Genomic DNA, 17684 nt, shown 5'->3' with positions numbered 1-17684 from the left:
CTCCATTCCTCTCTCATGAGCTCATTTGTGCCTGGCTGGTGCCCATTCCTCTCTCCCCAGTGTTGAGTGCCTGAGCTGTTCCCGCGCAAGGGCACCAGGGCATGAGGGTGTGAGGACCATTTGCATATTAGCTCTTTATTATATTATTGATTTTTAGAGAAAGAGAAAGAAAGAGAGAGGGATGAAACGTCGATTTGAGAGAGAAACAGGTTGCCTCTCTTAGGCACCCTGACCAGGGATTGAACTCACAACCTAGGTATGTGCCCTGACTTGGAATCAAAACAGCAACCTCTTGGTGTATTTGACCATGCTCCAACCAACTGAGCCAACAGGCCAGGGCTATCTTAACAGATATTTTTAAAACTTTTTTAAAACTCGTTTTGTTTTGTACATATCTAATAAGAAATTCTTCAATAACTTTAACAACTTTCTATTTACAAATTAGCATTGGAAAGAATGGTCACAACTCTCAGACTGTCAGTGTATTTATAATCTTGAACCAGATAAAAATCTATTTCATAATTTTCACTGAAACTCTTTAATTAGTCTTTGGGATATTTATTCTATGAAGTTATGCCAGAGTAACAGTCCCTCTAATTCTCCTAAGTGTATATGAGATTGTTCACTCCCTAGGTAGTGATGGGAATGGAATCTTGCTAAGCCTTCATTGCTTTCATTCTCCCTGTAGGCTCAAGCTTGAGAATAAAAATAAAAGATAAACAGTTCATTGTGGAAAATTCATTTCCATGATATGTCTCCTATAGGAAAAAAAATTGTTCTGGTGTCTTTGAGGAAATGAATAGAAGTAAAGGTCTTTTTAAGTTTCGTATGGATGCACACTTCATTGGCTTTCTTTTCCCAAATGGTCATACCCTCTTTGAGTGCTTTAATAAGAGAGTACATTTTGGGCTTTAATACTAAAGTTAATCTTATGAAGTTAAATTGATATTTCCCAGATAAAAACATAGTCATTGTAATAGCACTCAAGTAAATATTTTGCTCTGGTTCGAAGGGGAAAAAAGTATATATATATATATATATATATATATATATATGTCATTTGCTTTAATATAAGACAAAACAGGAGCTTATAGTAATAACTCAGTGCCTTAGGTATCTAACTTAATATGGCACATGAAATGATTACTGCCTTTATTTCAGTTTAGAAATTTCACAAGTGGCAGTAGATGTGATTGGAGTTTTAATATCAGGGAGAATTTTTTAAAGCCTTATTTTTCTCTATCTCTTGTGATATTTTCACTCCAAAGTGAGAGAACATGGTAGGAGTTATGTAAATTTCTTGTATCCCTTTTTCTGTTTTAAGAAAAAAACTTTTAAATCAAGAATTATACCGCCCTGGACAGTTTCTCAGGTGGTTAGAGCACCAAAAGGTGGAGGGTTTGATTCCAGGTCAGGGCACATACCTAGGTTTCGGGTTTGATCCCCAGTAGGGATGGGAGGTTTATGGAAGGCAACCAATCAAGGTTTCTCATTCACATTGATGTTTCTCTCTCTCTCCCTTCCTCTCTCTCTAAAATAAATAAATAGATATGCTTGAGTGAGGGTTTCTTAAAAAGAATTATAATGAAGAACTATGCATAAAACTCATTGTTTATGCTAATTTTTAGAGAAATGGCAGGAGAAAATTAAATGCAAATTTATTGATAACTAATTTTGAAATTGGGCTTAGGCAGAAAATTTTAAGTTTTAGATTTTTGAAAAGAAATATTCTGAAAGAACTCTAGCCTATACAGTTCTCCAATGGGAAGATTGAGATTGCAACCATAAGACAAAGCTCAAAAAGTGCCAACCAAGTGAGGAAAAAGGTAAAAAAAGAGAAGAGAAATAAAACTAGAAGCTGGAATCACTTTACTGCTATTTTAAAAATTTAAAATATAAGTAAAAAGCAAGTTCAAGTAGTCTTAGAGTTCTGAATTCAATTCAAAATGTAATTTTTTAATGAGTCTCTTTTGGAAAAGAAGGATGTGCTTGCTAAACATAAGAAATAGAAAGGAATTACTTGTGGAGCTATTTGTATACTGATCATTTCAGATTTAAAGACACACAAAGGGATATATTTATTATTGCAAATCAAAAGAGGTGTTTCTCAGCATAGTTTGCAAATAACATTCTGTATAGATTCAAAGTAATGTTCTTAATTATTCTAAAAATCTAATCTCTTGAAGAATATATCAAGTAGATTTTCCCCCTCAGATTTGATTGTTGTGCAACTTAATTGTAATGATTTTTTTTTTATTCCTGGTATTGATTTCATAGTTTTATAGGAAAATTTTTAAGAAGTAATATAACTTCTACTGTTTTCCAACTTGACTTTAGATGGTTTACTTATCACAATTTGGGCTCATTTTAAAACACAATCAATGAAAGATTTATGTGTCTTCATTATATATAGAATTTGGCTCAAGGGAAAACAAAACTTCAGAAACATAGTGAAATAGTCTTCAAAGAGTCTCAATGAATTTAATTACAGAGACTGTTCTACTTTTACACTTATATCTTAAGGCACACAAGAGATCAACGAATTTTTCGTTGCTGTTGTTGTTAAAGACTATATATTCTGACTAGAAATCTAATAAGTTTATGCTAGTATTATTAATAAGTTATTGATAAACAAATCTGTGCAAATTTTGGACCAGCATTATAAAGGATATAAGGAAAATAAAGTATCCCTGCTCTCTATAATATTATATTTTAGTAGTTTATATGTCATCAACCATAACACTTGCCAGGACATAGTAAGTAGCCTAAATAAGTTATAAGACATCATAAAGATTTCATCACACCTAAATTGGAAACATTACAGCAACCTTTATGAAAGATATAACTTTGATTAGTGTCTTTAATTATGATAGGATTTTGACTGGAAGAAATGGAAGATGCCATCTCATGAGGAGTCAGAACCCTACATGTTTGTCCTCCAGAAGCCATATTGTTTAAGATATAAATTTAAATATGCTTAATGTCAGGGAAAGAGAATACAGTTGATAGGTAAAATTGCTTTAGACTAAGCTAAATTAGGAAAAAGTTAAAAATACTTGATATGATAATAGCATTAGAGTCCTTTGATAGATGATTGGAAAAAGAAAATGTGGTACATATATAAAATGGAATATTACTTGGCCATAAGAAAAGATTAAATACCGCCATTTGTGACAATATGGATGGACCGTGAGTATATCAAAATAAATCAGACAGAAAAAAGTTAAGAACCATATTATTTTATTCATATGTACAATATAATACTGAGAGTAACAAATAAACAAACAAGAAAAAAAGGAAACTCATAGACACACACAACAGTATGGTGGTTACCAGTGGGAAGGGGGTGGTAAGGTAATAAAGGGTAAAGGAGGTAAAATATATGGTGATGGATGATGATTAGACTTTGGATAGTGGTCACATAATGCAACATACAAATCATGTATCATACAAATGTAGACTTGAAACCTATATAATCCTATTCACCAATGTCATCCTAATAAATTTAATAATAAATAGGCAATAAAGGACCTTGAGTGACAGACTAAAGAATCTCGACTTTCTTGAAAATGAAAATACTTTGCTAAGGTATTTAAGAAGTGAGAATTCCTGATCAGAGTTTTCATTAAGTGTACCAATGTGAATTATCTAAAAAAGAAAATTCAAAAAACTAGACCATATATAGACTTCTGAAGAGAGCAAACAAGGTCCTACGTGAAGCTGAGGTAATACTAAAGGAAAGCACAGAATAGATAACAGAAGAGTTGTTGGGTAAGTAAATATAACTTTTTGCAGTCAGCATTTTGGAACATGCTGAATTTAAGTGCTAGAAGAAAATTAGTAAATACATATCCATCCTGCAATAAGGAAGTGATAGACTAAAAACAGATTGAGGACAGGGTTGGGAGCTTTTACAGAAAGAATTTGGAGTCAAGCAAGATTCATAGCTCAGGAAAAAGAAGGAGGAGGAGGAGGAGGAGGAGGAGGAGGAGGAGGAGGAGGAGGAAGAGAAGAAGAAATTACCCAATACTTTGAAATACTTTTATTTAGCACATGAGAAAAGTAAGTCAATGACGTCCTACGTCCAAGAGAAGTTTTAAAAGAATTATGTCATAGAAATAAAAAATAATCTCTAAAAATTAATTGACCTAAACATTGATCCTTATAACTAATCTAACACCTTGACCTGTCAATTCTCTTGACCTACTAATTCTCTGATCCTCTCAAATCCAATAATTATTTTGTTAACCCTACACTAAACTTTGTCATCATCATAACTTCAGTACCTTAAAAATCACAATTTTTCCAATCAAAACCTCCCATCTTATTGGCTAACTGTTTTATTATACATCATCAAACCTTCCAATCCTAACTAATGAACCCACCATTTACCTTTATTCTGCAATGTCCTCCCCCAAATCCTTTCTTTAATCAGTCTTACAATGGAATCAATATTTTGTTTCTTTGCCCTATCCATTATGCTCATCTGGTTAATTTTCAGTCCTAATGAACACAACTTTTACATCTTCTCTGTAACTTTATCAGAACATCAAAACAAGTTGAAGAAAAAAATGAGAAGAGGTTTTATATACTGCTCTTGAAATCGTCATGCATGAACGCACAGAAAGAGCAAAGAGAAAGGCAATGTTAAAACCAAAGTAAATTTCATTATCCTGTCTTTGAGTTTTTCATGATTTTTATTTTATTTTGTTTTTCTAATCTGGAAAAATGCCTTGTGTATCATCATAAACATTTTTAGAACATATGATTAGATCAATATATTTCCTTTTTTAAATGTCTTTATTGATTGAGGTATTACATATATGTCCTTATCCCTCCATAGCCCCCCTTACCTCCCCCACTCATGCCCTCACCCCCCTGTTGTCTGTGTCTGTTGGTTAGGCTTATATGCATGCATACAAGTCCTTTGGTTGATCTCTCCTCCTTACCCTCACCCTCCCCTACCTTTTTCTCTGAGGTTTGACAGTCTAATGGATGCTTCTCTGTCTCTGGATTTGTTTTTGTTCATCAGTTTATGTTGTTCGTTATATTACACAGATGAGTGAGATCATGTGATTTCTTTCTTTCTCTGACTGGCTTATTTCACTTAGCATAAAGCTTTCAGTTCCATCCATGCTGTTGCAAATTCCTTCCTTTTTTACCACAGTGTAGTATTCCATTGTGTAGATGTACCACCGTTTTTTCAATCCACTCCTCTGCTGATGGGCACTTAGGCTGTTCCCAAATCTTAGCTGTGGTGAATTGTGCTGCTATGAACATAAGGGTGCATATATCCTTTCTGATTGGTGTTTCTAGTTTCTTGGAATATATTCCTAGGAGTGGGATCTCTGGGTCAAATGGGAGTTCCATTTTTAGTTTTTTGAGGAAACTTTATACTGTTCTCCACAGTGGCTGCAGTGCACGAGGGTTCCTTTTTCTCCACATCCTCACCATATTTCAGCCTTCCATAACTCTTTAAATTATATTTAAAATGAACATTTTTGCAAGATCTAAATTTTGATACAGCTAGTATTAAATTTATTCTGTTCTAACATTGTAAATATTTAAGACTAGAAAAGTAAAGCAAGTGAAGTAGGAGAAGGAGGAGAAGGGGAAGGGGAAGGGGAAGGGGAAGGGGAAGGGGAAGGGGAAGGGGAAAGGGAAAAGGAAGTGGAAGAAGAAGAAGAAGAAGAAGAAGAAGAAGAAGAAGAAGAAGAAGAAGAAGAAGAAGAAGAAGAAGAAAGAAGCTTGACAAAATTACTCAGAAAAATTTCTTATAACTTCTCCTTTAAATCTGTATTTACCATTTTTTTCCTAGCCTTTTGCAGTTGTATTGATTGATTTGATAAATACATACTTGCATATTTGCATGTGTGAGATGGCAGATATGTAGATGATAGATATGTAGATAGATGGTAGATAGACAGATAGATAGATGATGATAGATAGATAGATAGATAGATAGATAGATAGATAGATAGGTATAGATAGATAGTTCCTTCGCTTTTTTGACATTGGTCTCCACTCCCTTTTGCATTTAGTGGTTTCTGGATATATTCTTCAATCTCTTGTTTTATCCTCATAATTCTTATAGGTTTATCTTTGCTCAACTTGGATATATTTCCCAAACCTGCACAATTCTTTTTATGAAAAGCAATAAACACCCCAACCCCTTTCTATTTGCAGTTTGAGAATCCCAGTGATTCCTTTTGAAAGGCTCAGCAATGAAAGCCCCTGCTCAAAAATCACCATCAGTCTGTTTTCTCTGCTAGGGTCAAAAGTGTTGAATGCAGTAATAAATGAAGTCAGTCTGAAGGGGAAAATCCAAACCCACTTATTCTATTACTAGTAAGTTGTAAGCTAAAACTCTGACTCTGAGTTTAGGTACTCAGCTAAATGCCTGAAATCAACTATTGCAGTCTCATTACATTAAAGGTTAGAGTTAAATGGGACAATAACATTGATGTTAATTTCACCATAAAATTTAAAATCTCAATAGCAAATAATGAATGGACTTCTTCTATCCTGATTAATCTGAGCATATGCTGCTTGATTATAATTTTTAACACACTTCTTACCTCCACATTTAGAAGCTTGTTGTTAAAACAGAAAATAACCTATATACAAGGGTAAGTGCGCTATAGAAGACTTAAAAATAATGGCATTTTTTAGAGTGTCTGTGAAATCCTGGACCACTTTTCACTGATAAGTAGTGTTCATTGATGATTATTTTGACACTTTTAAGAAACAAAGGCAGTCATATTACAAACTGTATAATTTCAGCCAATTTATGGCACACAAATAAAAATTATTCTAGAAAAGATATGATTGCTATGATACTGGAGGAGTGGCAGATTTTTGTACTGATGGAAAAATATTCAAGATTGTGCCAAATGCTTAGACTAATCTCTCAAGGACTTGTGCTAAAGCAAAACAATTACTTATGCCTTATCTGTACTTAACATTTATTTTCTTTAATAAACACATAATATCAATTCCTGGTTAAAAGATGAATAAATCTCAAGTAAACATCCATTTCCACAATAATAAGTCCGTCAATGTATGTACATTCAGTTTAAATTCTTAATGATATATTTAAAAATGATCATTCTTAAGGAAATATATTTTCAACTTATTTGAAACTTAGTAGGTCCTGAAAACCTCATTTGACTAAGCTAGATTTAGAACAATTTTTAAATCAAGAATTTGTGAGTCAAAGTTTCTCAGAATCTGCTACTTTATCAATCTGTGCTATTATAAGGATAGTTTGATTTCATATCAAACATATCTGAAAGCATCATATTCAATCAGATGCCTGAAACCCATTCAGTTCAAGGGTACATTATAATTATGGGGTATTATTGTCTACATACTAGCAAGAGTTACTTTGAATCCACTATTTCTATGACTATAAAATAGTGCTAATTAATCTTATAAGAATCAACACTTACGTTCGACCCTACATCACCATTATAGAACTGCTTCTGTTCTATAATTGTTTCTTTTCTAATATTGAAACCAATAGTCTTAGAAAAGTAAAAGGAAAGTGTACATCATTTACCTGGTAGTTTGGGAATTAAATGTTTGATGTAGGTAATTGCTGGAGATAATTAAAATTTAAGATTAAAATTTGAAAGTAGATTTTAATAATTTGGTCCTTCTCAAAGGATCAAACTTTTCTGCATTATTAAACTGAACATACTTAGTGGCATTTGACTGCATTTTTTGGTGCTAAGATCTCTTCAGTTTGAACATACATTTTAGTATAGTGATGGCCTTAGAGAAACTGAAGTAATTAGGACCTAACATGTTCTTTCCCTGAATGTCTTCAAGTCCAACTTCACCACAAGTGGTGTTAATGCAATGATTTTCAACTCTTTTGAGGCCTAACCTCAGTAAAAAGCATATTTTACAACCTCATACAATACATAAACTCAAACAGGATGTAAAACTTTGCTCTTTCTAATATACTGCGACATTTTCTTTTCTTTCATTCCTTCCCTATGTTTTCCTGTCCTATTCTATTTTTTTCTACGTTTTAGTTTTTAAAAGGGTTTTTCAATTGAACTTATAATTCATTAATAAGTTACAACCAGCAATTTGAAAACACTGCATCTGTGACCCACAGTGAAAGCTCCTGTGGCCTCTAGGTTTTTCTGTCCCTACTCTGACAGCTATTATATTTTTAATACCTCACTACGCTCATCTCTGTTAGTTGCAAATTTGAGTGCCAGTGCTTAAGTCTATCACAGCTCACCATATCAGGGACAATTGCTGATGACAAGTCAAATTAGTTGCTGCTTTCTACTTCTGCTTTTTAAAATTTTGTCTATCTCTCTTCATCCTTTCCTTGAAGCAGCCAAGATATTTTTAGTACTCTGAATTTGCAAGAGTTGGGCTTTAAGGCCATCATCAATCACTGACAGATTCTTCCTACTCTAATTGGAGACATTTGTAAATGTTCACATTTTCTACAATTTGGGTTGCTGTTTAAGTATTTTTTGTTCAAATGTTGAAGTTTAAGAACTTCTATATGATTGTGGGAATACCTGAAAAAGTGAATCAATATACACCATGCATTTTAAAAACATGTGTGCAATGCAGAAAATCCTCTTTAGATTTCTAAGTTTGAGTAAATGGCTCTCTGAGGAAAATATTTTCTCAATTTCAACATTAATTGAAATAATACCCAATGTCTAGAGTGAATCTAAATTACTTTTATTCCCATATTTTTTTCTGTATATATTTTACAAAAGTGAAAATCAAAATATTTAATACAAGCAGAGTGTAATCTATTTCTTAGCAAACTTGACCACACTGGTATTTGCTCTAATGTTATGACACACAATATGAAAAGAAATTACATGTTGAGCAATGGGTTAAGAATTTCTTTAATCAAGGATGTAATATAGTATTTCATATTTTTTAAATGGTGAGTGATTTTTTTGTTTCTGTAATTTTGCTATAATTATCATTTTAATGAATTGTTTTTTATATAAAAACACAAGCAATGTTTATAGATCTTTAGATAAAAAGTAAAATGCTTAGGTGTAATCTTATAATTAATATATATAAACACTACACAGTTTTAAACCCATGAGCCCAAAAGTGCAGCTTGAAAATCTAATCAATGTGTATGACAGCATCATTCCACAATGGTGTCCTAAACATACTGAGACTTTTTTGTGTGAAAGTTTTCTACAGAAGATTTACATAATCCCTCAAAATAATTGGCTTTTTGTTGCAAGAAAACTGCTTACCTGGAAATGTTCAAGAAGTACATTTCCTCTATGGATCTATAATCGGGGTTCTGCACAACTTATGGGACTTTCACAAGACGTAGGGATGTTTAATTGAAAGTGATTGAGTGCCCAACATACCACAGATGCCCAGCCCAAATAACAGCAGTGGAGATTGCCCAGAGTCAGCATCTTGTTTCCAAAACCAAACCAAATATATTCGGTCTCATTTCCAAGATAAGCACTTGTGTGTTTCCAGAGAGTTAATGTGTAATTAAATTTTGAAGCCATGAGATGGAAGCAAAAGACCATATGGGTCTCAGGAAAAGAACCACACAGGAAAAGGACAGCACATGGATATATTTTTAAAAATTATATACATTTAGAGCTAATTTCCTTTGAGAACATTTTGGAAAAGTATGGACTATTTTGCCTTTAACTTTTAATTAATTAATTGAGAGAATTTTGTATTTCTCTAGATATTAGAACACAAAGAAATAAAAACATCCTAAATATCCTGTAACCTTCATTATCTAAGGACTGCCATTTCAAAAGTATCTCTATGATAAGAAGACCCTTACGTTTATTCAGTAAATTGTTTTGGTGATATCTATATATATATAGTATATATAAAGAGCCAGGGTCCGTAAGGACCAAGGCTCAACCTAACACCGGAGGTCAGTGCTGGGTGGCCGTGGTGACCAGCACTGACTGCAGCTGGTGCTGGGCCAGCAACCCAGCACTGACTGCTGAAGGGGCTGCGGATCAGGCCCAGAGAGAGGTCTGCAGAGAGAGAGGCAGGGTCTGATCTGCAGCCTCAGTGGCAGATGTTGATTAGCCACTGCCTCTCTCTTTCTCTCCAGGCTTCACCAGCAGCCATGCCTCTGTTTCTCTCCAAGCCTCCACAGAGTCTGCTGATCAGGCCCGCCTCTTTGATCAGACCCAGAGATGCTGACTGGCATAGAAACAGACCAATCAGAACCAAATCTGGGTGAAGTGCGAGGAGCCAATGGCTGCCTAGAAAGTGGAGCTATTGACACTTGACTGGCATAGAAACTGACCAATCAGGACGAAATCTGGGTGAAGTGTGAGGAGCCAATGGCTGCCTAGGAGGTGGAGCTTTTGACACTGACTGGCATAGAAACTGACCAATCAGAACCTAATCTGGGTGAACTACGAAGGGAGAACCTAAGGTGGGGGCTGAGAAGGGGTTTTAAGGGCAACAGCTATTTGGTGTAAGGTGTAAGAAAGCAGTTCAATTTTTTAATGACCAGCTTGGCAGTACAGTGCATATGACTGGCTATCAGTCCAGATATAGGGATTATGTGTTTTTGCCTGCCAAGAGCATCTCTTCTTGCTGAAAAAGGCTTTTACCCCCATTTAAGCAATCCTATCCTATATAATCTATACTACTAAAAGAGTAATATGCTAATTAGACCAGGTCAACTGGCCATCTTCTGGATGTCCGACTTCCTTCTGAACAAAGCCATGGTGGTGGGTGCTGAGGCAGTTAGAGGTGATCAGGCTGGCAAGGGAGGGCAGTTGGGGGCAGTCAGGCAGGCAGGCAGAGGCAGCTAGGGGCAATCAGGCAGGCAGGCAGAGGCAGCTAGAGGTGATCAGGCAGACAGGCAGGTGAGTGGTTAGAAGCCAGCAGTCCCAGACTGTGAGAGGGATGTTCAGTTGCCAGGATAGAGCCTAAACCAATGGTCAGACATCTTCCAAGGGGTCCCCAATTGGAGAGGGTTCAGGCTGGGCTGAGAGAACTCCCTGCCCCCATGCATGAATTTTGTGCACTGGGACACTAGTATTAGCATAATATTTAACAAAAAAAAGACATACTTTTGAGGAGTGTTTACTTTTAACTTTCTGCTTATTCTATTTACCCTGTAAGGCTTCCCATTATATTTGTGACATTGGCATTGTGTTTCCATTGATATTGCTTTGTACTTGTGACCTGCAATCTTAATCTTCTTAAAGATATATAAAGTTAAGATTATAATATAACTGGCTTTTAAAAATGTATATAACAATAGCATAATTTTACATATAATCATAATTCTAGGTAGAAACTATTTAGATATTTTTAGAAACACTTTATATAATATTTATATATACTATCACAGGTTTAAGCTTAAATAACTGGTAATATTTTACAACTATTTGGTAAATGGGCTTTTTTAGTAGTTTAGGAAAACTATCTCATTCTTGTCAACCTTACCAGGTTACTGTGAAAAATCAGTATTATTGGAAAACTGAAAACTCTATAAACAATAAAACATAACCATAAGTGCTGTTAATTTTATTTTCAAAGGATATATTCCCAATGAGCTGTATGATTGACAAAGGTCATGTAATCATCACAAGACTTATTATCCTCTACAAAATGGAAATAATTATGAGTCTTTGTAAACTTTTCACAACAGGATAGTGTGTTGTTTAAATAAGACAATCCCCATGAGTGAACTTGGAAATCTATGTCAAAACAAGATGGTCAACATCACAGCTTGTGGACACTCACCTCTTCATGAGCCATGCCATTCACTTAGTTCTGGTTGCTTAAGGCTTTCCATATCTCCTGCTTTAGTTTTCTGTCAAAACTCACTAACAGAGTAGTTCCATCATCCCAGCAGAACTACTCTAGAGTGCAGCCTTTTCCACATTTGTTGAACCCAAACTCATTCTCTACCCCATCCAATTCTTTCCAAGTTTTCTAAAAAATGTTCTGCCTTAACATTATGAAAGTGCCATCCCATGGCTTGGGATGGTAGTTTCCCACTTCTAGCTATATTTTTACAGGGTTCATGCCTCCTCTTCTTTCAGCTCACAATTCCTATTTAACTTCAACAAAAATAGCTATAAGTATACCACTATTTTGTGGCATGTGGATAGTGGGGAAGGCTGTGCATGTGTGGGGACAGGGGTATGTACTTAGGAACTCTGTACTTTCCACTCAATTTCACTGAACCTAAAATTACTCTAAAAAATAAGATATTAATTAAAAAGATATTTGACATGGTTGGTGACTTGTTCAAGACCACTCAGGCTAAAGATATTTGTAATTCAAATCTAGTTTTGTATTTCTCTTTCTACTTTACCACACAACTATGCCGAAGAGCATGACAGCTTAGGCATTATATTGAAAAATAAACAGCAACCTGATTATTAATTATATGGCTTTCAATAGCATAGATGGCAGGTGAGAAACACATATCATAAAATTAACACCTGTTATTTATTAGGTTAACTAATATACAATTACTATTATTGTAGAGCAATTTCCCTCAAAATTCATATTTTGTCTTGTTTTGGCCTAAAACATTTCACTATTGATGATAACTTGCTTTTTGTTTGTTTGATTATTTTTCAGAGATTCAGACACCACCACAGAACTACCAACTAGGAACCTCTCGGCTGGAGACTGGGACTGAGGAAGGAAGAGTATTTCAGAGAGGAAGAGAGGGGGAGAGAGAGAGAGAGAAACATCAATGATAAGAGAGAACCATTGACTGCCTTCTACACACCCACTTCTGGGGATTGAACTTGCAATCTGACTCAACCACTGAACCATACAGGCTGGGCGATAACTTGCTTTTTTAACTCCCAGTGTGTTTTTGTTTTATCATTTCTTCTGGCTGTGATTAGGTTGTATGACAATTAGTAAATAACAAGTGATTGGCAAAAAAGTATATACTAGAGAACCCACTTTATATAAAACCATTTTGCCTTAATTTGAAACTCATTTTTTAATCTCTATTATGCTAATGGAACGTTCATCAATATGTTCTTAGATGTCTTTTTATATTCTTGATCATTTAAAAAATGGTTGTGTGGTGGCTGCGCTTACACACCTCACTAATTGTTACACAATATGCAATCTGTCTTCCTAAGGATTAAAATATTTCTTTTTGTACAGAATGGGGATTTATGATTTGCATATACTAAAATAATGACAAGAACACAAGAAAAATTGTGGCTACCAGAAGGTAAAACATAAACATTGTGCTGGATACACAGAAAAATTTATCAATACCTGTAATAATTTTATTTTATAGAATAAATGCCAAATACGCACACATGGAACTGAAAATGTCCCATTGCTTTGCTGATGTATATTTAAAAAGTGTTAAACATTGGATAAAATGAGTGATAATTCTTTGTTTATAGCATGTGAGGTGCAACTCCACACTATTTAAGGTCATAACTTGAATGTAACATAACAGCTTTCCCTGCACCTCTCTCTCTACTTCTATAAATGGAGAATGCTGCTTCCTGAAAGCTGTCTGGGAATTCAGCCAAAGAAAGAAGAAGGTTGCAAAAACTCTGGGGACTTGAAAGAAGAGTGTTTGGCATTAGCTTGGTCCTCACTTTAAACTAAAATTAAAACAATAGACAGACAAGTACAGTAATCTCTCTTTTAAGGAAAGAATAGAATGCTTCTATAGTAATGTCGAGTGGCGCAATTTGGTCCTGGCCCAAGTTATGCAGCTGTTCAACGGGAAAACAGCAAAAGGCTTCAGTCCAAAGCAGGCAAATAAGGCACGATTGTCTATAAACAGTCACTGGGGCCCTCACATTTAGAACAAAGAAAACAACATTAGCATACAGGACGGCAGGTTGGGAACATGAGAATCAGCACAAGTTGAATGAGCCACGCTATCATCTGTGATTTAAACAAAAGATAGTAACCATGAATAACTCACCCTTGAGAAAATCATAAATTGGTCAAACATTTTGAAAGGAATCATAAACATTTGGTCATGGATTAAAAATATTATTTAAGTCAGCTATGAGATGTAAAGCATCATATGTCCATTATCTATTTCTGATTCCCACCTGCTCATTATAGGTGGATCAAGTAAGTGGAAAGATAATAGAAATCAAGTGTTTTGGTAGCCAATCAGAAGCTGAACCACAATGTTGCTTCTCAGTGTTTCCACTATAACAAAATGGGGAGTCAGGTGTAATAGTTCCAAGGTAATGGAGTGGAAATTTGGCAGTAAAATAGGAAACTGGAACCTGGCCTTTAGGTATTGTGATGTCACATTTTTCATTTTTACTCCCACACTTTTTAGGCTTTTTTGACCATATCTTGAAATATGAACAGTCTTTATATTATTATTTATTTTATAACTTCTGTTTGATATAAATTTATTTCCTTATTTCTCTTCCATTTTATTATTCACTTTCTAAAATGGGTGATCCTCCCATTATCTTTGCTTCACCACCACCTACTATTTCCCTGATTAATCCATTTCAATTTGCCTTCTGTTTTCTCTGTTCTAGTGAGACTATTTTCTTTATGATCACTAAGATTTCCTTCTGGGAAAATCCAATGGTTTCTTTTCAATCTCCCCTTGTTTTTTGTCCTATCTGCCTCATCTGGCACTGTTGGAGATACAATATAAACTAAAGAGAGGGTAGAAATTAGACTGTCTTTAAAGGAATTAATGCCTACATTTATTGGAAGTGATAGTTACTTTGAAACTCAGAAGAGTGAATTTTAAGAATATTAGGAAGGACATAAGTAAACCAATTATCTAAAGGCAGCAAGGAATGTTGGCAATACCTTTAATATCAATGGCCTGGCAGATTACAAGGGAAGCAAAGGGTAAAAATGAAGTTGGGAATGAGAATATTATATAAGAAAAGAACTTTATACACATTTACTTCTGTAACACAGCATATAGAACACAACATCGGGACCTATGAGGATAAAGACAAAACAGAATGACAATTTTAGCCCTTGTGGAGTGGAGCTTATGAGTTAATTGCCAGGCGCTACTATACTAATTAGAGTTGGTTTTTATTTTTTATATATGGCTGTAAGATCATACTAGAAACAGTCAGGTTGGTAGGAATTTGGCAAGTTTTGAAAAAAGGGGATAAATACAGAAGAAAGTCTGATAAAAGAGGATGGCAAGAGTAAATGTGTCTTGAGACTGGCTACTTCTTCACCTTCAAGCTTCTGTGGGTTGAACTGCAGTGTTGAACATTATTGTACGTCCTCGTTTTTCAAAAGTTACTTTGGATAACATAACTGACAATTTAGAATCAGCAATGGAAGTAGCAGAAAATAGCTGAAAGAATATGAACTTTGGACAATGATTGAACTAGGTTTAAATCTTAACTCATCCATTTTAAATTTGGATGAATCAGGAAAATTTGGTTTCCATTTGGTGAGATTTGGTTTTCTCCTATGTAAAATATTTCACCTATTTGCGAAGTAATATTAATCAGGATCTTTCTGAGTAAGAAAACATTTTCTATTTTCTAAACTTCTGGGGTCTTTGTATTCTTTACATAAATACATAAATGAAAGATGATTATACTTTTCATTCATTTGCAGTGCAGAAGAGGGTTACACAGACAACCTTATTTCCAGGTTGCTGAAAGAGACCCTCAATATGCGCATCCATCCAACCACAGCTCAGCTAATGGAAATGAACTCCTTAACATATCTAATTACATCGACCTCACAATCTCATTATTCACATGAAATGCTGTTTCTACTGTGCAGATTGAATATTGAGTCAAAGAGTAGATCATTGACAGGTAATTGGATGCTGTTTGAACAGGGATGTATTTATTTCCAAGCATTCTGAATACTATATTTCCCCATCCTTACCTCATTTAATTGCATAAATTGTATATTTTCTCCAAGTGTACATACATGTACTTGGGGGCAGAACTATAGAGAGAAGTTAAAATCATAAATCCTTTGCTATACCCGGATCTTGATCATGTTCCTTCATATCTCAATATGCTGACCTCTGAGGTTGTAAGGGAGAATGGAAACAAACAAACAAAACAGAAGCATAAAAAAAGAGAGGGAAGGGGAACAGAGAGAGTCAGAAAATAATACATGGAAGGAACAGGAGTGAAGATGGGAGGGAGAGTGGGGAAGTTTCTGGTGTTACGTATACAGGTTCAGCAGTAAATAGATTAGGATTTAAATATGTGTAAAGCTGACTAGGGTCTACTATACTTCTTTCCCTATTTAAAGTACTCAACTTGCAGCCAAAAGCTTTTGTTGAAACTTTAATACTAGAATGCACTGCCACATTTGATAGCATTCTGTAGAAGAAAAATGTTTTATATAAGCAATTTAATCTTATCAGAAGGTAAGAACTACTAAAGTGAATTGTGCAGGGTATATCCAGTAAAGCTACTAAGAAAAATGTGTTTTTTTTTAAAGATATAAAACACTTTAAATGTTTCTTATAATATAAAATAAATTGATATACTAATTCACAATATGTTCTTTAAATCTGCATGTTTACATCTCTAGGAAATAATTACTGAATGAAAGCAGTTTTAAAATACCAAAACTGTAATAAAGTCAGAATGGCTATCATCAACAAATCAACAAACAACATATGTTGGTGAGGATGTGGAGAAAAGGGAACTCTAGTACAGTGCTGGTGGGAATGCAGACTGGTGTAGCCACTGTGGAAAACAGTATGGAGTTTCCTCAAAATATTAAAAATAGAACTACCATTTGACCCAGTGATACCACTTCTAGGAATATATCCTAAGTAACCTGAAACACCCCTACGTTCATAGCAGCACAATTTATGATAGTTAAGATTTAGAAACAGCCCAAATACCTATCAGCAGATGAGTGGATAAAAAAGCTGTGGTACATTTATACAATGGAATATTATATAGTGGTAAAAAAAGAAGGAACTCTTACCACTTGCAACAGCATGGATGGACCTAGAGAGCATTATGCTAAGTGAAATAAGCCAGATAAGTATCACATGATCTCACTCATATGTGGAATCTAATCAACAAAATAAACTGATAAATAAAATAGACCCAGAGACATAGAACCATGGAAAAGACAGATGAATATCAGAGGGAAGGTGGGGGTGGCTAGTGGGTGGAAATCAGGAAACTTATATGCATACTAGAGGCCCTGTGCACAAAAATGTATGCATTGGGAGGGGGGTCCCTCAGCCCGGCCTGTGCCCTCTTGCAGTCCAGGAGCCCTTGGGGGATGTCCACCTGCTCCCCGAGGAACTGGGCTTAAGCTGGCAGTCAGACATCCCTCTGGCAGCCCAAGAGCCCATTAGTTGAATATCCTTAGCGCTGCACTGGCCAGCCATGAGCTGGCTTCTGGCTGAGTGGTGCTCCCCCTGTGGAAGTAAATTGACCACCAGGGGGCAGCTCTGGCATTGAGCATCTGACCCTTGTTGGTCAGTGCATGTCATAGAGACCGGTCATTCCAGGTCTTTTTGCCATTAGGGTCAATTTGCATATTACTCTTTTATTATATAGGATATGCATATTTCATGGACACAGACAATATTGTGGTGAAGGTCTTGGAGGGGCAGGTGCCTGGTGGAGGGGGTCAATAGAAAAAAAAAGGAAGGGGACATCTGTAATACTATCAACAATAAATATTAAAATAAGAAAGTATGAATATGCTTAATGTGTTAAAAA

The 17684-nt window shown here is 35.0% G+C and overlaps 1 protein-coding gene across 3 annotated transcripts in view; it reads right to left on the bottom strand.

Annotated features, from left to right (window-relative positions):
- CADM2 (cell adhesion molecule 2) overlaps positions 1–17684 on the bottom strand; it is a 1200411-nt gene that overhangs the window by 113749 nt on the left and 1068978 nt on the right. The gene's annotated exons all lie outside the window — the stretch shown is intronic.

Source organism: Myotis yumanensis, unplaced genomic scaffold, assembly GCF_028538775.1.
Source record: "Myotis yumanensis isolate MYYU_CA2020_CCGP unplaced genomic scaffold, mMyoYum1.0.hap1 SCAF_2, whole genome shotgun sequence".
Classification (NCBI taxonomy): Eukaryota; Metazoa; Chordata; class Mammalia; order Chiroptera; family Vespertilionidae; genus Myotis; species Myotis yumanensis.
This window is presented reverse-complemented; position numbering and strand designations above follow the sequence as displayed.